At 42.3% G+C, this 22874-nt stretch overlaps 1 protein-coding gene across 4 annotated transcripts in view; it reads right to left on the bottom strand.

Moving 5' to 3' along the window:
* The window catches only part of ESYT2 (extended synaptotagmin 2), an 81174-nt gene that overhangs the window by 56761 nt on the left and 1539 nt on the right, over positions 1 to 22874 (bottom strand). The window lies entirely within an intron of this gene.

Below are 22874 nucleotides of genomic sequence, written 5' to 3' on the forward strand. Positions count from 1 at the left end.
ATCCAAAGCTACAGCAACAGGTAGAGATCAGTGAATTCCAAGAAGCTGAATTACTGCAAACAAATTTGTTGCCAAGGTATAAAGATGGTATGGTAATTAGATGCCTGACCCACCAATTGCACCACTGAAAGGGAGTAAGGGAACTTCTATACAAAAGCCGTATAGTCCTGTTTGAACATTATCTTTTACATGTGAAGCGGGGGCATATAAAAGAAAGGATCATGCTGCTAAATTACACATTCACAATACTGAAAACTAATGTCTATTTAGGTTTGCCAATACTGGCATATCAGGAGACCAAGAATGATGTCTTCTGCCCATTTCCTATAATTGTATAGTCTTATAGTATCTCTGAAAAACATCATTTGCACTTGCCCTTCAAAACAAAATTTGAAACTCGCTTCAAATCATGACTTTGATTCTAGTTTATAGGACAAGTGCTAACCATGACTTTCCAGTTCATATGCCATTGCTGCATTGAACTGTGGGCTTAAAGTAAAGCTGCGTGAGAGACAAAAAAGGATGGAGTGCAAGAACCTGCAGCTTGAATTGAGCCACAGAACTGGTTAAAATAGAGTTCAAAGCCACTATAGTTAAGAGCATGCACCACCAGCATTTGATATATAAGACTTTACCACCACTTACATTGTAACAGTTAGAAAGATTGCTGTTCATACACTTGAGGTTTTTTTGGGGGTGACAATATGAACATTTTTTTAGGTTATGAGAAAACTGAATTTCAAAACATCCTGTTTGCCAATCTAGATGTCACGACAAACTACAGTTATCACTAAGATGTAAACAGAAAATGATGCCCTAAATCAAAGTGGGTCACAGATCATTTCAGATCCTACAAACCCATGACTTGGAACATCATCTGAATTGTTTTACTGTGCAGATAAGCGCTATTAACCTAGATAAAGGGTTATATGCCTACATCTTAACCATGGTTAAGTGACTGAAAATCAGATCCCGGATCGCATTCTAAAGCCATTTTAAGCTATTCTGCTCAAAAGGACATAATGCCAGAACCAAGGGACATCCACTCAAACTGAGTGTTGGGAGGGTTAGGACAGACAAAAGAAAATCTTTACACAGCGTGTGGTTGGTCTGTGGAACTCCTTGCCACAGGATGTGGTGACGGCATCTGGGCTGGATGCCTTTAAAAGGGGATTGGACATGTTTCTGGAGGCAAAATCCATGACAGGTTACAAACCATGGTGTGTATGTGCAACCTCTTGATTTTAGAAATGGGCTATGTCAGATGCAAGGAAGGGTACCAGGATGCAGGTCTCTTGTTATCTGGTGTGCTCCCTGGGGCATTTGGTGGGCTGCTGTGAGATACACCAGGGGTGCTCAATAGGTGGATTGCGATCTACCGGTAGATCGCGAGGCAAAATGAGTAGATCGCAGAGCCCTGTCTCTCCAAACTGTTAATATGTCAGTTTCGTCTAGTGACTAGACAAAACTGACATATTTAGCTGACACTGAAACTGACACTTTAGCTGCTCTTCAGGCATGCAGCAACAAAACTGACTAGACTCCAGCAGGGGCTCCATACATTAAAGGGGGTGTCTGTCAGACGCTTCCTTCCCACCTGGTAGATCTCCGGGCCTTGCTGTGTTTCAAAGTAGCTCTTGAGCCAAAAAAGTGTGAGCACCCCTGTTCTACGCCTTTACTTCAAACTCTCCCCACCCTCACTTGCATGACTCATAGTTAACAATCATATCTGAAAGGTTTAACTCTCCCTCTTAACTAGAACTTACTAGGCAGCTTTCAACACCGGTTAAAAGATCCAGAAGATATATCTGAACTGTTCTGAAGGCTACTCAGTTTAAATGCATTGAAGAAACTGGAATCATCATAGTAGGCACCCTTTCTCTTCAATCAAATGCAATTTTAATTTTATTGCTGTCATTGGTTCAGTAGCCAAAAGCAGTAACTAGCTGACCCACACATTGAAAAGTCTTCTCTTACAAGAACAATCTGTTTGCAGCTGACTTTTACTTGTTGGCAACCTTCAGTCTCGAGAGACTATGGTATCGTGCTCTGAAAGGTGGTTTTGGAACATCGTCTAGTGTGGCTGAAAAGGCCAATTCGGGAGTGACAATCCCTTCCACAACGGGAGCAAGTGCAGTCTGTCCCTGGTATGTCTCCCTGGCTATGGGCCTTCCTTCTTTGCCTCTTAGCCTCAGACTGTTGGCCAAGAGGCTCTTCAAACTGGGAAAGGCCATGCTGCACAGCCTGCCTCCAAGCAGGCCGCTCAGAGGCCAGGGTTTCCCACTTGTTGAGGTCCACTCCTAAGGACTTCAGATCCCTCTTGCAGATGTCCTTGTATCGCAGCTGTGGTCTACCTGTAGGGCGCTTTCCTTGCACGAGTTCTCCATAGAGGAGATCCTTTGGGATCCGGCCATCATCCATTCTCACAACATGACCGAGCCAATACAGGCGTCTGTTTCAGCAGTGCATACATGGTGGGGATTCCAGCTCGTTCCAGGACTGTGTTGTTTGGAACTTTGTCCTGCCAGGTGATGCCGAGAATGCGCCGGAGGCAGCGCATGTGGAAAGCGTTCAGTTTCCTCTCCTGTTGTGAGCGAAGAGTCCATGACTCGCTGCAGTACAGAAGTGTACTCAGGACACAAGCTCTGTAGACCTGGATCTTGGTATGTTCCGTCAGCTTCTTGTTGGACCAGACTCTCTTTGTGAGTCTGGAAAACGTGGTAGCTGCTTTACCGATGCGTTTGTTTAGTTCGGTATCGAGAAAAAGTGTCAGAGATCGTTGAGCCAAGGTACACAAAGTCATGGACAACCTCCAGTTCATGCGCAGAGATTGTAATGCAGGGAGGTCACATCCTGAACCATGACCTGTGTTTTCTTCAGGCTGATCGTCAGTCCAAAATCTTGGCAGGCCTTGCTAAAATGATTCATGAGCTGCTGGTGATCTTTGGCAGAGTGGGTAGTGACAGCTGCATCGTCGGCAAAGAGGAAGTCACGCAGACATGAGCTGACTTTTATTTAGCCTCAAACCTATATTGCCTCCACTAAAGGGGATATTTCCTCCTAATCGCATTCATACTTGATGAGCTTAAGTACACGAGATCTATCAATAATGCATACTGGATGTTCGTAAGTACTAGAAAATAATATTTTATTTATACTAAGTTCAAACACAGGGGCAATCAGCTCTAATAGAGGCAAGTAGACTTGGCATTAAAGAATGATGTCTCAACACAATTTTTTCAGGGTTATTAAATTTTCAGGACATAAATGAAATGTCTTTTCTTGACAGAAAACTAGAATTGAAGCCCAATCAGAAGATGCAGAGATTTAGCTTGCTGAGATTATGAATCTAAATAGTGTAGAATTTCAGAAGTATAACTGAAATCTTGAAAGAATATCTCAACTATAATGAACATAGCTGACTTATGTAGAATTACTGGAGAGAGATAAAAAATATTACAAATATTCTTCATGTTCTTCACTGCTTCCTGGTCAACACATCTGTATTTCCGGGTTAATAAAGTAGCCTTGAAAAGAGCAAAGAAATAAGACTTTATGCTGTTTTCTTTCAGAATAACAAAATCTGTAGGTAGTCTCTAACCAGAGCCAACTTCTTACTGCAATTTATAACATAACCCCTTTCACAGGCAAACCCACACACGACCCCTCTTGTCCCTTCTGCTTGGTGGCCTATTTGAATACTACATTTATATGCTACACTTTTGCCTTTCCTTGGCATTTAAGGCAGTTTGCAATTGTAAAAAATTACATGAGTTACAAGTACAACAGAGTTGTCTCAAAGGTTAATGGTATGAGCTCCCCTGGCTTGGCCTTCTTCTTCGCTCCCCTCAAGACACAATGATCTTATGAAGTGCCTGAAAGTTGGGTGAAGGACTGCCCCAACTGAATGTTTTTAATATGTACCCTGGGTGCTTCCCTCAGAACACAAGGAAAACATTCTCCATAGACAAAATGATAAAAAGTTCAGCATATTTTCCCCTGGTACTTTGCCACTCCCCAGCATTCCTTCAAGGAGCCAGAAAGAGGTTCTTCACAATCCAAACATTTCAGTACACTGAAGGCCAACATACAGACTACCTTAAAAGCATAGGGTGTTACATTTAATGGCAGTTTTTGCGTAATTACTATTAAAGGTATTTATAGCTTTTCAACAAAATGTTCAAGTTGTCTACACAGATAATCAAATAAGTAGTCTGCTGTTACAAAGGAGTTCGCAATCTATAATCTAGCAGGGAATGAACAAGACTGGGACTATGGAGAGGGATATTTATAATCTACTCTTCTGCCAGGGCAGGCTCCCAAAGCAGCTTGCAGTTTAAATAGCTAAGTACAATGTACTATGAAAGGCTGTTTGTAAGAATCTAGAAAGGAGATAGAAGAACCCTGCAGACCCAGGGGCAGCCAGGCCACAGAAGCAGCCCTTCATTGCTCTGAAATCTTTGGGTTCCTTGCAATTGGGGATGTCATCAAGGGTTCCAGGCTCCTCACTCCAAAGGGAGAGAGAAGAAATGCAGGTGGATTCAGGGGCTGACTGATGCCAACAATGTCTCTCCTTCCAAAGATGAATTGCTTCAGGGGTGCCGTTTTCACTGGGACTGCCGAAAAGTGGAAAAGGGTTCAATACTCCTCCCTGTGGTCCCAATCCTAATGAGGGACTCAATGTGGCTGTCATGTAAATTAAACATAAAACAAAACAACCACCATATACAGTAGGGCCAAATGAAGTGTTTAAAGTAGCATGTAGTCTGGCTCTCAGAGTTCTTACTTTCCATCATGCACTCAACCTTACGTGTTTATCTGCCATCTGTGCCCCTGACACAATGTACTAGGCAAAGAAGCATTCAGTGCAGCCAGGGAAATGACAGCCTCTTGAGAATAGCCTTGCTTAGTGTGGCGCATCTTAGCTAAATCAGTTCAGTGTAAAAATTGAGCTGCATGCAGCAGCAATTGCCTTTCATTCTTTGTACTCTTAACTCTTTGAATACTCTAATACTTTCTATTTAGAATAACTAAATAGCATAACTCGGTATTAAAGGATGACGTAGATCATGTTGACAAATAAATGCTTAGGATGCACCATACCAAATATGAATCCACACAACATAGCTAATTCATTAGTTTACTTCTGCCAGCACTTCAGTTAGACTAAGAAAAACTCATCAGGATCAAGACTAGGCACTAAATAGCACTTCACACATGCAAGCAGAAGATGGTTTCTTGTCCCAAAGGAACTCACAGTCTTTAAAAAAAAAAGACACTGGGAAGATGGAAGGAAGGAAAGTGGAGGTAAGGAACATTGCAGAAGACTACACAATTATTAATGTACACATACTTGCCTTACAGTATCGTACTAGTTCTTGTCAGGTCAGTGGGGAAACTCACTGTGCTGCTTATACTGTGCTTTCCTTGCTCCCACCCCCCCCCCAAACTACTTCTTGCAGTACAGTGAAAATAACTGTGGGTGGTCACAGTTCTGGGGGGCAGGACAGTAATCCTGACCTCACATGAAATGGTCCTTGATGGGTGGACAAGTTATAGCTCTTTACATTAAGGCCTGGAATGAGAAGGTGAACCTTTCTGGTACTATTCAGTCAGTGTGGCACTCAGAGCTGCATAAGTCAGGATCTCAACTTATGGATGTGGACCTCCAACAAGCAAGCTAAAGTCATGCCACAAGTAAACTTACTGGAATCATGAGTTTAGTTTAAGAGCACAGCCAATCAAGTGTGTACTTTTTGATATAAGCACCATAGTTAAACCACAAATGTGCGGCCATTTCAAGACACATACTGAGATGCAATATTGTACACGAGTGCACATGTGCAGCAGACTGAAATATTTCTCAGAGGACAGTGTCATATATCACAATTCATATGAACAAGGGTATAATAAGGCTATACAATTAGGGTTTAGAAAATACTGTACAGGATTAGAAATGAGCTAAACTTCTGGAGCACTGCCCTTCACAAGAGCACAAAGCAATGCATTGAAGGGTAATCTTTTTGCACTTGCAGAGTTTCTGTTATCCTTTCATGCAGCCACAAGAGAGCAGCTCATAACAGGTCTTTTCAATCTGACTTCTGGCCAAGGCTTGGTGCAGAGATAGCTTTGTGAGTGACCTATACAAGGAATTCAACAGGGAAGTGCATCTGTTTTGGTTTTGATGAACCTCTAAGTAGCTTTCAATACAATTATTCCCCTGAAGTATCACGGTATCCCCCTGAAGCTCATGGCCAAGTTGGGGTTTGTGGTGTTGAATGTGATTTCAGTTCTTCCTGGAAGGCAGGCTCCAGAAGTTGGTTTTGGGGACAACGTCATTGCTTCTAGTTTTCTGTGCCCCACAGGGTCCAATTCTGTTCCCCATGTTTGTATCCTTGGAAGGCTGGTAGGTAGCAGTATGCATACCAGTATCCAGTATCTCCATCCTATCTGATGCTTGAGAACCTCTGGATCTCGTTTCCAAAATAAGCCTGCTAGTTAACTATTATAGCAGGAATTTTCTGGACTAACATGTTTACTTATACTACAGATTCAGTCTTTAATCATCCATATCAGAAGACTTTCAAAAAAGAATGTTCATTGCCTATATACTGCTTATAATAGTCCTACAGCTATCAAAAGTCTTGAACATAGATGACCCACCCAGTTCTATTCCCAAAAAAGGCATAGGAAGCAATTTTTTATCTGCTGGGTTATATCAGTATTTTCACGATTTTACAAACTTGGATTTGATTTTGATACCTACATGCATAATCCAAGGTAATAATGATTTAAACATAAATACTAAAATAAAATATTGGAATAAAAATATTAAAAGCTAAGTAAATGTGTATTTACCACTTATAGGTTAGCATCAAAGCTCATAAAACATCCAAACTACGCTACTGGACGTGCCAGCAAGTTATAGCTCTCCAGATTATGATAGCTCTCCACATTTCTAATGTGGCTTCCATTGATACACTGCTCTGCAATAAACACCGGATTAGAAGAAATATCTGAGGAGCTGTCATATGGAAGACGGAGCAGATTTGTTCTTGGTTACACCACAGAGCAGGACCAGGGCAAATAGATTCAAAATTAAAAGGGAGATTTTGATTAAATGTTAGAAAGAACTTCTGATAGTTATGAACTGTTTGGCAATAGAACAGTCTGTCTTAGAAGATACAGACCGGAGATGTCAAACTTGTTTCATACAATGAGCCGAAGTTAGCATTCATGGTGTCACCTGAGGGCCGGAAGTGACATCCTTACGGCTAGAAAGAAAAACTTTGTTCTCATAGAAACTCATTAGCTGCAAACGACAGAAGAGAAAATGTGCAAATTTTGTTCATACTTTCAAGATATGAGAGAAGCCAAATACAACGGGGGCCAGATAAACTGTTTCCATGGGCCGCATTCAGCCATGAGCCTTATGTTCAACAATCCTGGTGCAGAGTCTCCTTCATTGGCGGACTTTACAAAGAGGCTGAATAGCCATCTATCAGGGATGGTGTAGTTGAAGACTGCCTGGACTGGTAGGGGATTAGACTCAAAGACCTTTAAGTCTCTTACATCTGTATGGATTCTAGGTGCGGAATAGATTAATTGTTCTCTGATGTAACCATCATTACAAACATGTCACACAGTATAGCAAGTACAACCATTTATCTTCAAGAAGCTCAGAACATAAGGAACCTCAGTTATTTATTGCCACCTAATAAAAACTATCCTAATATGAGAAATGTTTAATGGCCTAACACACAGCTGTACATGCTCGAGAACAACATTACACTGCAAGCCAAAGCCTGACCATAACCTTAGAAAGTCAATTTTCTTAGAAACAACCAACTGCAAAGGCATACTGTTTATAGAGAAATGGCAGTAAATGCTTTATTTTCAGGCAGATGGAGAGCTTAGTTTTTGAAAAGGCTTAGTCATTAAGCCACATTCATACGACATGCATTCTAACCTCAAGCCTGCATGTGGAAGTGATACACTAGTGCTCTCCTGGTGTGTGACAAAAAAGCAGCAGCAACTAAAACAAATCTTTAGAAAGAAAATGGAAGAGCAGAAATAATAAAATTAGTACAGTAAATCTCCAGAACCACCCAGGCCTAAAATGCAGATATAGGTAAGAATGTACCTGTATAGGACAAAACTATCAAATCCAATATTATATACCTCAATCTTAATACAGTAGGGCATGTATCAACATGCTTGCACACATGCACCTAGGAGCTAAAACATTTCCGACTTTTCCTCTCACACCTGATAAGCAGATGCTTTCTAAATAGTATTCATTGCATGATTATGAAAAGATGAGTGATTGCCATCATTAATCTCCATGTTTAAGTAATAAAGTGAGCACAGTAGAGCATATAAAGCTTTCAAGGAAAATGAATTCTCCCTTTACAGGATCTCTGAGGAACAAGGAATTAAAAGCAAAAAATGTTTCAAGCCTCTCTACTTGGAAAGGGTTACTAAAGGAGGAAATCAAAAGGCTTGAACCATGGAATAAAGCTGGATGACACACCTCTGAAAACAAGATTTGAAATATTTTCTATCAACCAACCAAGTTTTTGTACCATCACCAATGCCACTAGTAACCATGAACCAGCATTTCAGATTGGTCTCCCATTATTATAAAACAAGACAAACTGATGATATGAATGTAAAAAGCTGCCTTCTAGTGCCCTGAATCTATACTATCTTATTTCAACTGGCAATAGTTCCCGAACACAGCTACTATATCTCCTTTTAAATGGGAAATGCTAGGAACTGAATCAGGGTCTTTCTGGATCTAAAAATGTAGTCTACCATGGATATGAAGCTCCCATTTTGTTTATCTAAAGCAGAGGTCTCCAAACGCCAGCCCAGGGGCCAGATGCGGCCCACAGCGAGTCTCTATCTGGCCCACAGCCAACCTCTGATCCCCTGAGAGACTCTGGCCCAGTTGACCAAACACAACCAGAGTTGCGCTTGTGGGGTGGGGGAATGGAGGTCAGTTTAAGTGTGTGCTTCGGGCTGTGTTGGTGTTTGGAGAAATCCTTGACATTTGAGCCATTTCATCCAAGTTCAATCTCTAAAGTATTTATTTAAATTTTATATTTAATTATCTTTTTCGGCCCTCGACACTGTGCCAGACATTTGATGCGGCCCTTTAGTCGAAAAGTTTAGAGACCCCAATCTAAAGTGCTGCTGCCAAATCAACTTATCACAAAAGATTAAGAGCCAGTTTGAAGTTCTTAAAATGTTGGTTCGTATGTATTGCCTGTTCTTCCAATCAGGTTCAAATGAGTCAAGGCTAGTTTCCTTAATCTTGGGGGAATGGCTAGTTTGTCCAAACTCTACTTTAAAAGTAGATTTAGCAGCATACAGGAAGCTGGTTCAGACAAACCTCCCACACGTAATTAAGGAATCCACCCCTCACTCACCTGGAAAGGAGGGGCCAGGATATACATGCCATGAGTACTCAGCTCTTAATATGTACAGCCAGGCATGCAACAGTAGCATTATCCAAACCAGTCCACAGCAAGCGATAACAGCCAACACAGATGCCTCCCCCCGTATCTGTAGCGAATAGACTCCTGATGCTACCACTGATACTGGAGACCACAGATAGTAGCAAATCCTACAAGAAACAGTTCACAAACTCCTTCCCCCCACTGTGCAAATGACTTTTGTTCAATTGCAGCCTTCCTGTTCCTGTCTCATGTGTCTCACTGACTTTGGTGCTGCAAACGCGAACAGGAAGCAGGATATGGAGGGCTGAAAACATGATGCTTAGCACTGCGTTGCTTCCAGCCCTCCAACCCACATCCTGTTAGCGCCTGCAGCAGTACAGAAAGCACAGTAAGACAGAGGAGACAGTGACAGGAGGGCTGCAATCAAAGACAAGTCATTTGCACAATGGGGGGAATCTGTGAATCATGGATAACGGAAACCAATTTTTAAAATCCATATAACGTGCTTGTTTTTCAGGACCTATAAAGTCACAAAACAGCTAGTGACTATGACAAGGGGTCACACTACTGCTGATTTCAAACACAAGAGGCTTCATTCACATTCCCTGGTAGAAATAATGCTAAGTGCATACACAGTTTTCAATGAACCTATGATCAAAAACCATGCCAAAAAAGGGCTTTGGACTGTACAGAAGAGCCATAACAAAAAACCCCTGGACAGTGATCCAAAGATTATCCTGTATTTTCATTGTTGTATACTGCTTTGAGCATAGGAAAAACTGTACATGAATATTTTAAATAAAACCCACAGTTGCTCACATATCTGTGAAAGTTTTCTAAAAGCTTCTTTAAAATGGAATTTTGAATTTGAATTTAAAATGCAAGTCATGACTTAAAATTGATCGTTTATATATACTGCCATCCCATCTGAAACATTTATTTGGTCTATTTCAGGGGTGCCCAAGCCCTGGCACAGGGAACATTTGCTGCCCTTTAAATGCAAATTAATTTTATCCCTTGGGCCCCCAACACAGAGTCAGAGATTATATGGCCCTCCTGCTCGAAACTCAAGAAGTCTATGGGTGTCTCAAAAAGGACACCCATAGTCTATTTCAACACTGGTTTAGTATAAACTGTGTTTATAGTAAATGTTTTAGAGATAGTACTAATGCACCCAGACTGCAAGGGAGTACAAGCATTCAAAGTAGACGCCTCCAGGCATATACATGCCTGACACGTGGCATCATGTTCAATTCTGCACTCTTTGTGACACATGAATACTCACAAGATAGCTTTTTTAGGAGAGTTGATGCAAGATAGAGATTGTGCTGAATGCCTTGAGGATCCTGCCTTATGACTGGGGGTTAAGTTATGTGATCTTCAAGTCCCCTTGTAGGCCTGCAATTGTATACCTGATGTTTTACACGTTTGAAGAACCAATTTTTACAGAAGAAAATAACCAGAACACACACCACACTGTAAAGAGCAGAAGGAATGTAAAGGATGTTTAGAATATACCATCTATATCGGTATTTTCCTCTCAAGACAGTCATTTTTCCCTAATCTGACATTTAAGTGCTACAGTTATCCCCACCCACAGCTGGACTGATTAAATCAAAACTGCATTAACTTGCATATCGTATACTATATATGAAAGCACAGGAATTATATTCTGACAATGCCTAGCCTACACAGTAGCGGCATCAAGAAAGCAAAGTCTAAAACTGTACACTAAACCAAATTTCCTGAGCCTCTCAATTTCCAGCCAATTGAATCAGGAATTAAACCAGTAATAAATTTTCATTCTCCAGGATATAACAAGCCAATACAATACTGGAATATGCATAAATATTTTAGACTAAGATTGCAGCATAAAGCAATCAAATTACTTCTATAACAAATAGAGGTAACAAAGGATGCTGTTTTAAAAATCATTTGAATTTTTAAGTATTTTAAAAAATCATTTGAAAGGATCTTCCATTTAGTGTTACAGACAGTCAATATGGTTAGTTGCTGTAATCCACTGGAAAACACAAGACCAAATGGAGTAAGTGATGTCATTCATATGCTCCAAACTAAGGTTGTAAACTACACACTTAACTAGGAGCAATTTTCATAGAACACAATGGTACTTCTGAGTAAACATACACAGGATTGCACTGTGAGTGCCTCCTCACACCAATTAAGGTGGGCAAATGCAAAGGAAGTGTGGAAGACAGTGGACCCTGGGATAGACTGGCTGGAGACACAACTGCTTTCAGTTCCTTTTGAGGGACTTCAGACTGGTCTCCAATAGCACTCATATCCAGGAGAAGGACTCAGCTGCACAAGTTTTAGATTTTTGTTTGCTTGTTTAATACAGATAAGGAAAGAGAATGCATAAAAAACTGAAACATGAAAGTTATGTTTACCCTATAATACAGCAACTTAGAAGGATGCAAAATCCATTTCAGTACCACAACAAAGGTAAACAGCAGATGACCAGCTGCATATTACTGCAACAATTAGTCAAACACAGAAAGTGAACACTGTAACAAATAGAAGCCACAAATACACAAGCCTTGTAACTGCTACATCAGTCATAAACCTTCAGTCACAAGCTTACACTCATTTTCAGCTTCTAAAAGCAAATGAAGCTCTTTTACTTAGAAGTTTGAAATTAAATTCTAGGAGAATAGCCATATTACACAGACAGCAAAATCCCAGTAAACCCACATACAACTATGACTTCTTAAAGTCAAACTGGATTATTAACTCCTGCCACAGCACTTTTTTCCATTACAACAAAGTTTGAGGACAGGAACACAGTCTTTACTATCCTGTTAAGACTGCAACATGAGAGGAAGAAAGTTTGAATCATGTGATAGGCACAGCTTGCTCACATTTGCTGCATGAGTCTAAGCAGGACATACAATGTTTCCACCATTACTTATTGGAAAAGTATCATGTGCCCCTTCACACTGACAAAATCTTACTGCAAATAATAGAACATGCCTGGAAACTGCCCACCCATACTTATGTGTCTAACTAGTAACCCTCTCCCTTTCACATCTAGCTAACAACCAACACCACCTCATTCACTGACAGCTTTGTTAATGCTTGTTGAATTTAGCTATTTAGAATATGCAAAGGCATAGGTTCACAAACAGTTATATTTTTAGAACCATACTATTAGTGGTCTGGAGTAAAACACGACTGTTAATGTACGAGTATCACATTAGAGCAGGGGTCTCTAAACCTTTAGGTCAGAGGGCCACATAAAATATCTGGCATGGTGTCAAGGGCCAGAAAGATAAATAAATTTTAAATATAAAATTTAAATAAATACATTAGAAAGCCTAAGGCCTTCAGACAGCCCCAAAATGTCACTTCTGATTTTTCAGGAAAGTCAGAAAGTGATGTTTTTAGGCCTTTAGAAGGCATTCTGAGGGGAGGTGCGTGACCTCCCCAGCCCTCAGAACATCCTCCAGATGCAACTGGAGCACAGCTCTGGTCACATTTGGTTGAGCAGGCCAGATGTTTGCAAAGGACCAGAGGCTAGCCGCAGGCCGGAAAGAGGCTTGTTTCAGGTCGTATCTGGCCCCCGGGCCCGGGTTTAGAGACCCCTATGCATACGTACTCAAAAGTCAGTCATGTGTTCAATGCCGTTTCCCAGGTAAGAAAGTACAGATTTGCAGCCTCGCTGTAGCTTTCTTATACAAGGATATTCATGTTAACAGTATATAAAGATTATAAAAACAGTACCCTGAAGTGGTACACCAAGAACTAATATCTTCATTATCAACAATCTAACGTAACCACAAAAATGGATTTCACATACACCAGGGGTGTCAAACATAAGGCCCGGGGGGCCGGATGCAGCCTGCGGAAGCTTTTTATCCAGCCCTCAGGCTCTCAGCTGCTGAGTAGTGCTGAGGTGTTACTGCTAAAAGGATAGCCTCCACAAAAATTGGGCTCTCCCATATCTTGAAATATGATAAAGATTTGTGTTTTTTCTCTTCTGTCATTTGAAGTTAATGAATTCCTAAGTGAAACAAAGTGCTAAATTTGGGGTATGAGTTGTTTAATTACATCACTTCCTGCCTAATGACATTAGTTCCGGCCCTCAGCAGGCATAATGAATGCCATTCCGACCGTGGTATGAAACATGTTTGACACCCCTGACATACACTGACGATTACATTATGTTATTGACATGAAAAAGATTGCCTTTGAAGGAAGGAACCACATCTTTTAGGTCATGCTGCTATAGGATAACAAATGACAATTAATGCTCATCATACGACAGCTATTTTCAATCAAAGACAAACCACAATCTCATTTTTAGTAACAAACTGATCACCTTATTAAACTATATTTGCTGATAATGTCTAGCTCAGAGTACCACCTCAAGCCTAAGCACATTTACTTGGAAGCCTCACCAATTTCAGTTCAACTTGCTTCCACTTCACATCTTGCAACTTGCATGCTTCACACCACAGCTCAAGGATATGACACGAAACATCTAACTAGCAAGTAAGTTGTATTGTACATGCGGAATTAACTTCCAAGGAAGTGTAGTCAAAGTAGCAAGGAAAATATAACTTGCCACTAAGACAGAAAAACATAACACTGACTCATTACAGAGGAATGTCACTCAAAAAGAGTCTTCTAAAAGTTTTTATAAACTACAAGATAAATGTGTACTTGTTTAAATTAGATGGACAAGTCTTTCCAACACAATCTGTCTATGTCAGCCTTACAAGAACATTTTATTTCCAAGTAACACATCTATAATCACAGTCCCACAAAAACAAATTGCACTTATTTTGATGCCCTTTATTTAGATGATGGTGTTGGACACACACAGTGAATTCCTAAGCATGTTTTGTTTTCAAAAATATTCCTACTGAACTTTCTGAAAGTTATTTCCTAGTAAGTGCACTCAGGATTGCACCCTAAAAATTGTTCACGTACAAAAGAAGCTATGATGTTTCTCCTGGGACAGTATGGATGAATAAAAATCCAACTGAAGTTGGAGAATTGACATAATTTGTACTGTTTCCTGAACATCTGGCCAACCATATGAACCAGCATTTTAAAGTATTCATCATTACTTTCACTAACCAAAATGATTTGTAGTATCAACCACAAAACAGACGTTTCAACTGATCATGACAGCAAGAGAAGCACAACACATTAAAACTGAAACATTTTTCCCAAACTAAAAGCACAAATAGAATTCTTGTTTCATTTTAGTTAATGGACAAACCAGATTTTCAATAAGCAAGATTTTAACAATTTAAATAATAAGTTCCATGATGTAGGCTCCAATATTCTCCTCTCCAGCCCTTAGGGCTGCTTGAAGCTCCTGCAGAAAAGAGATAGTAGCTGGTGGCTGATTTTACATATGCAGCCCCTTCCAACTGTCATCTGCTACAAGGTTACTATGGTGGACATTTGGGGGGATTTATATCTGGCCAGTCACAGTTTTATGAAACAGAAGTAACAGCAAGCAGAACACCTGAGTCGGAGTAAAGACTACTGTCATCTCATCCACCCAGTTTTTTTTCTGTTGCTTGGGGTTACTGCAGAGGAGAAGAAACAGTACCTGGGGGACAGTTACATCTGCAGCCCAATGGAGGAGACACTCTGCCCCATGTAACTCATCTACTGCCAGGTCTTCCTAGAGCTCATTTTCATGGTGACTATTTAAGTCAGGCATGATACGGTTTTAAGAACTAGCAACAGCCAGAAAACTTGATTATTATTTTTTCTTTTAAACTGTATGCATCTGCTTTGAGGAGTTTTAGCCTGAAAGTCAATAAACAAATAACTTAAACACAATGTTAGCCCTAAAAGTACATGCAAATCATTAGACATTTCTGGAGAACTAATATCTACCACATTTTAATATTCTTCCATTGATCATGGGAGAAGCAAGGAGCTACACAGAACAATGGTTCCACTCTCTGATCATTGCAGGTCTTATTCAGCTACCCTTCTGATTTTTGAGATTTCAGCAGACACTTCCTCTACTTTTTCAAAGAGCAGAACACTTCAATGGGCAAGTCAGAACGTGTACTGGAACAATGTGAGAAATGAAATATTACAGTAGTAAAATCGCATTCAGGACACTGTTGGGTTCTATTCTCTCTAAGTTGACTATCAACCAGAACATGAGTCTGTCCTCCTACAGCAGGTCAGGAGGAGGCAACAAGAATTTAATATTGCAGCTGCAGGGCAAGAAACAGCACTCTTGCAGGGAAAAGCATCTCCTGCTCCAATGGTGAATTTCACATTCAATTCATCCATCTCCTTTGACTGCAGCAAGCAGGAGTCATTTCTTCTTCATGTGAAAATAGTTGGAAGAAATCTCACAGATTTATAAAGGTCTCAAGAATAATGAGATGACCTGATATATCATGAATGCAGCTCCTTAGAAAGAAAAACAAAACCAGAACTTGGCTTACTTGCCTATATACTCCAGACACACATTCACCTAAGATTACAAAGCTGCATTAAATACAAGGAAAGCAAATTTAAGATGCACCATAACTGAATTTAAGAGACTGTATAGCATGAGCACATGTAGAGTTTTATAGATAGTACAGTATTTTCCATCATTTATTAGACATAGCCTGCTATGATCCATAGGGATTTATGAAGACACTATTTTGATCCTGATATTGCAACTACTGTAAAATTTTTATTTCACGTTTCATCAACAGATTCATAAATAGGTCTAGTGGCTCATTATACAGTACAAGTGCTCTTATAACAGCTACCACATTTTCTAAAAAGCATGATAAGTTTAAAATTATTGAAGTAGCAAGTAAGTGTTTATGGTAAGACACAATTATTCTTGGATCCCAGCAAAACAGAAACCACAGATCTTGCTGCCAAATATATCAGTGCAATTATTCAGCACAAAGCTTCAAAATGCTTTAGTGCAGTAGAGCCCAAACTGGGAACCATGGCTTTCTAGGGAATCATGGAAGCCACCAGGGGAGCCACAGAATTCTCATGAAAAACCCACTGTACAATGTACCCCCTATACAATGTATAGGACTGCAGCCCTAATGGGGAGCTGCGCCCAATGGTCAACAGGTCAAGGGAGCTGCCAGTTAAAGACGTTTGGGAACCACTGTAGTGTGATTTGCTTTATATTCACTTTTTGATTTACACTACCATCTCAACAATTTGTACTTCCAGTATCCAAATCCTAAAAATAATGTTTATTTTTCTTTACCACCTAATTAATGCTAACAAAAAATAAGGAAATAAGGTTCCATCGCATGTCAATTCATCACCTCCTGAACAAAGATGCATACCAATCTGCTACAGGAGGTTTACATAACGATTGTACTACCTTTGACAAGAAAAGGTATTGCCTAGATTCCATACAACCTATGCCAATAACAGTCTTAATCCCTTATATACAGCTACATTTAGCACAACAGTTTTGAATATATTTTGGTTTTTCATCCATGCTTGTATAGATAAGGTGAAAAAACAGAGGAGATTGAAACAAACTGACAAAATTCCAGAGTAAACATTTGCATTTAAAAATACTGCATATCCTTCATTCTGTATATACATTACCATACAGATATGTTTAAGAGTATTTAATAGTTCCCTAAACTAGCTGCACAGACCTGTGCACACATATATCCCACTCCCCTTCTGGACCCACTAAACTTCAAGATTGTCAACCCATTTCTCATCCTCTCTTACAGTAAGCCATGCTCCAATGCATCCAGCAACATCCAGAAACCAAACTGCACTTTGCCCTAAAACTTTCTCCCAACAAGGTCTCAGACTGGCAGCTTCCCTAGCTCACCCTCATAAAAATCACATTCTTAAACAAATGAGAATGAGTATAACTAGGGATAACGACAAAGAAATGTGCTAAAGCTGTGCTAGCAACCAAAGCTGACTCTATTAAACACATACTGGGTTAATTATTTTTCTTAATAGAACTGATGGAGTCTTGAAGCTTCGCTTGCATATTGAAGTTTCTAGTAAGCATACGGAAGACACACCCACAAATTACTGACTTATGCTCCACACGGATACTAACAGGATGAAACATTTTGAAGGCAAGAGTCTCATTTGGAACACAAGTGACTAATTAAAGAAAGCAAGCCTGGGTTGTTTACAAGAGTGGGAATACTGTATAACCAGCCAGAAGATCAGCAAGTGAAAGAATAAGAAAGGCACCACCCACAATAGGAAACCACAATGCAGTGAAGAATCCTCATTATTACTTGGACCCACAGAAATCACATTTTATTCAGAAAACTAGTGGTGCCCTATATTGAAGAGCTTATCACAGGAATGCGTGTGTATCACAGGAATACTCCTACATGTGATGGGTCCTATGAGAAGGTTGCCAAATTCAAGGTAAAAAATTTTGCTGATCTCACTTACCTTGGGTATTCATACTGACCCTAACTAAGGTCCAATCCATAAAGCACATTTATAGCACCAGTAGAGCAAGGAGCGCCAGCGCTGAGCTCAGCACCAGGAGGCCAATGCCGGGGAGCACCCATGGTAAGGCACGCCACCAGGTGGCTGTAGGGTGTTTCTGGATGGGAGGGGAGGCATCTGGGGCACGAGAAGGAATTGGTGGAGCCCTGCTCTACCATATCCTATGCTCCATGTTGGGCTGAAAACCCCAACATGGAGCTCCTCCAGTCTGCACTAGCAAAGTAACTTGCACAGACTGGAGGAGACCCATTGTGCCCCCTGAGCCCTTACTTGGAGGAAGGGGACAAAAGTTCCTGTTTGAGGAGGCCTCCAGCAGCACCTGCAGGGCCTCTGTTAGGACTGGGATGCCCAGTGGCACTTTTTTTGATGAGGCACACTCAATATGTGTCATTAAAATCTGCCTTTTTTGTTATTGGTAGCAGCTAGGCTTGAAGTCACATTGTATTAGAAATCAGAATTACTATCATACTACTTTTTAAGTGTGATGCACAACTCTCTCAGAAAAACTGACACATGAAATACACCTCTGAAAAGGACCTACCAGATTCTTTTTGAGGAACTGTATCCATTTATTTATTTGTTAACATGCATTCTACAGCCATGGGAACCAGTGGTGTCACTAGGGTTCGCGTCACCCAGTGCGGGATGCCAACACGTCATCCCCCATGCAGTGGGTGGGGCAACACCCCAGGTGGTGGGCATGGTGATGTACCATCACTCCGCCCCCCACTGGTTTTTGGGCTGTACCTTTTGATAGAACAAAGATAGAACACATTCTGCATGAAATTACGCATTGATTGATATATAACATGATGGTATTATTCCTCCAAACTGTGATTTAAGTGATTTTGGTCACTAGTGGTGACACCCCCCAGGGTGTCAACTTACTAACACCTTATTGCAGCAGTTCTCAAACTTTTAGCACTGGGACCCACTTTTTAAAATGACAATCTGTCCAGGACCCATTGGAAGTGATGTCATGGCCAGAAGTGACATCATCAGGCAAATTAAAATAAATAAGTACAAATAATTAAAGTAAAACAAACAAATAAGCAGAAGCCAACCCTGGTCCACCAAGTGAATTTCCTCTGTAGCCTGCCTGCAGTAACACCCCTCCGTCCAAAATCAGTAAGATTTTCAGCCCTACCCAGTGCCCAGTTCAATTTAAGAACTTCTGTTTAAACCAGATCACTGTCAAGATCCACCTGGCTTCGCAAGTCTCAAAAAACTTCACCTTATCAGCTGAAGCCTCTGTTTTGATCCTTTTTAGTAGGGGGGGGAGAGGCTATCTTCTGGAGCACTTGTTTAGCTGCAGGTGCATAGGATCAGGACCATTCTGATAGCCTTGCACTCTCCTTCACCTGATCTTCCACACCAGCCAAGGCACATTTGCTTACTCATGAGTAAACGCGACCATGAGGCTTTGTTTCGCTTTCCACAGGGCTCAGTACATTCGTCTGCTTGGAGGGAAGGACTTGCTTCTCAGGTGCTTTTGGGGCTGCATTCATTGGATCAGGACCATTCTGGTGTCATTGGATTCCTCTCAGCCTGCCCTTTCCTATGGACTAAGGCGCGTTTGCCTACTCATGAGTAAACACGCTATATGGCTCACTTTCACTTTCCATAGGGATCCATGCATTTTTTATTCTCCAGTTTTTTGGCCCTAACTTTTGATAGAAAGGAGATATTTCACTCGGGCTTTTTGCATTGCATTCCGCTTGAAATTCCGCATCCAACAGTATATAATATGATGGGGTAACTCCTAACCACCACAATTTTAGCAAGGCACGTCACCCCCCATGCGCAGGTGCAGCCCGCACCCCCTAGCAACGCCACTGATGGGAACATCAGCAATCTCCCATCAATTTCTCTGAAAGAATTCACTGAATTAACACCATCTATCATATCTGCAGCTGACCCTATCTCATGATCATTCACCTTTCCTGAAAGGCCTTGTAGTACTTGTTATGGTGTTCCCTCTATTACACTTTTTGGAAAACTGAAAACCTAACACACACAACTCGGTATAACAAAAATAATGAATTCCAATTTTGACCTTCCTCTCTATAAACTTTCCAGCAAAGAAAAACCCATCCTTTTGCTTATAATAGGACAAAGTCTGTATGGGCAAGTTTTGAGAATTCACAGTGCATATCAGATTCTCTTCTGGAGGAAAGGGAGGAAGGTTAATTGAGCAGGTTTACAATCCAAGATACCCATTTTAAAATGGTAAGAGCTGCTGATTTTACTGTGAACACTAGGAAACATTCCTCAACAGTTTATCTAGAGAAGCGAAAGGAGGAAGATTGATTAAATGCTTTGGAAGCTAAGAAGGGGACAAACACACCTCACACAAGTGAGGAATGGAAGAAGAATTGGCAACAAGCTCCTGGACTGAAATCCAAATACAGTGGTTACAACTGGCAGGCACTAACTACATGTTTTCAGACAACTGAATACTGTTCAAAGAACACAGGCAAGCAAACAGATCTATTTTTGATACAAGGTGTGAAGCTATCCAAACAAACCCCACTGGTTTCATTGGAAGCTACATTTAGAGAGCCCAAGAGGTCTCATTTCCAGAACGATCAGCAAGGGTTCGTGTAAAGGAATAGAAACAGATAAAAGGCAAAGTTACTGCCCAAAACAACCACCACCACCACAAAAATAAAAGCAAGTTGCTGTGGCTTACTTTGGCCTAGGGCTAAACCCCAGAACGAGCTTGGAATGGGGGGAAGAAACCCAAACCTCAGAGGAGCAGTAAAGAAAGGCAAGCTGTCTCTTACCAAGACACCTAAGACTGGGCCGCAACACCTGACAGAGGGGGGAGAGAGAAGATGCACCCCTGGCCCAGTGGGGTAGCTGAGGGGGGTGTAGGGGTGGCACTGCATCAGGCAGCAAGCTTTAGGGTGAGCAACAAGCTAAGCTTGACACTAGTGGCCAAAATTGTGAAAACCTTGGTAAATACAAATACCATTATGTTATATATCAGTGGTTCCCAAACTTTTTGCACTTACATACCCCTTGGCAGCCCACTTCCATAAACTGTACTCACATATTAGTAAAATAATGTTGGTAATTAATGTAGTTGCAGTTTTTTCAAGTTTATACGTTTTCAAGTATTGATCCGTATCTGATAATTCACAAATTAATGAACAAAAACTAGCAGTTGGCGGGGCTTTCGCAGCCAGCTAGCTGCCTTTCTCCATGCCTTGCCAGATCCGCAAAGCATTCTAATACAGACCTGTCTTTTTCCACCATTATCCAATTCTTTTTTGAATACCCCTAAAAGTTCCTCAAGAACCACTGCTACGTATCATTGGACTGATAATTTAATGCAGAATGCAGTGAGACAAACCACATTAGACTATCTGCCCTCTGTCAAAAGTTATAGCCAATTAACCAGAAAACCTTTTGGAATATCTGCCCTCTGTCAAAAGTTATAGCCAATTAACCAGAAAACCTTTTTATTTACTTAATTTTACTTCACTGTGGAGATGGGTGTGGGGGTTGCAAAATCCTCTCCAAGCCTGGAGAGCAGATGATGCCTAAGCTATGCCACTGCCCTCTGCTTCAAGAGTTAAACCCAAATAGTATTGGGGAGGGAAAGTGGCAGAGCAGTAGGGTTCAGTGGGTGGAGCACTGGAATATCTGTCCTCTATCAAAAGTTATGCCCAATTAACTGGAAAACATCTTTACTTATTTCCTTTATTTAAATTTGATTTCCTTGTAGAGATGGGGGGTGGGGGCTGCAAAATCTTCTCTGGAGAGCAGAGGAGAGCATCGCCACTGCTTCAAGAGTTGAGTGGGGGGGAGTGGCAGTGCAGATGGCCTCCAGGAGGTGGCAATGGGGTTCAGTGGGTAGAGCATTGGAATATCTGTACTCTATCGGAAGATATGGTCAATTAACCAGAAAACTTTTTATGTATTTATTTACTGGAGTATGGGGGTTGGAGTGGATGCCAGGGTCCCCAGGAAGAGCAATGTGGTTCAGTGGCTGGAGCAGGGTGGGTGAGAGGAGGGCCAGTGGGGCTCAGTGGCTGGAGCAGGGGGGGTGGGAGGAGGGCCAGTGCACAGGGGCTCAGTGGGTGGGGCACAGGGGTGGGAGGAGTGCTGGGGCAGAGGGGCTTAGTGGGTGGGGCAGGGAGGTGGGAGCAGGGGCAGGGGGGCTCAGTGGCCAGAGCAGGGGGGTGGGAGGAGTGCCAGGGGCAGAGGGGCTCAGTGGCCAGAGCAGGGGGGGGTGGGAGGAGGGCCAGTGGGGCTCAGTGGCCAGAGCAGGGGGGGGTGGGAGGAGGGCCAGGGGCAGAGGGGCTCAGCGGCCAGAGCAGGGGGGTGGGAGGAGGGCCGGGGGGGCCAGAGGGGCTCAGTGGCGGGGGGGGGGTTGGAGGAGGACCAGTGCATAGGGGGTCAGTGGGTGGGGCACGGGAGTGGGAGGAGTGCCAGGGGCAGAGGAGCTCAGTGGCCAGAGCAGGGGGGTGGGAGGAGGGCGGGGGGGGCAGAGGGGCTCAGTGGCCTGGGGGGGTTGGAGGAGGACCAGTGCATAGGGGGTCAGTGGGTGGGGCACGGGGGTAGGAGGAGTGCCAGGGGCAGAGGGGCTCAGTGGCCAGAGCAGGGGGGTGGGAGGAGGGCCGGGGGGGGCAGAGGGGCTCAGTGGCCGGGGGTGGGTGGGTGGGATGAGTGCCAGGGGCAGAGGGGCTCAGTGGCCAGAGCAGGGGGGGGTGGGAGGAGGGCCAGTGGGGCTCAGTGGCCAGAGCAGGGGGGGGTGGGAGGAGGGCCAGGGGCAGAGGGGCTCAGCGGCCAGAGCAGGGGGGTGGGAGGAGGGCCGGGGGGGGCAGAGGGGCTCAGTGGCGGGGGGGGGGGGGTTGGAGGAGGACCAGTGCATAGGGGGTCAGTGGGTGGGGCACGGGAGTGGGAGGAGTGCCAGGGGCAGAGGAGCTC

The sequence above is a fragment of the Tiliqua scincoides genome, chromosome 5 (assembly GCF_035046505.1).
Source record: "Tiliqua scincoides isolate rTilSci1 chromosome 5, rTilSci1.hap2, whole genome shotgun sequence".
Classification (NCBI taxonomy): domain Eukaryota; kingdom Metazoa; phylum Chordata; class Lepidosauria; order Squamata; family Scincidae; genus Tiliqua; species Tiliqua scincoides.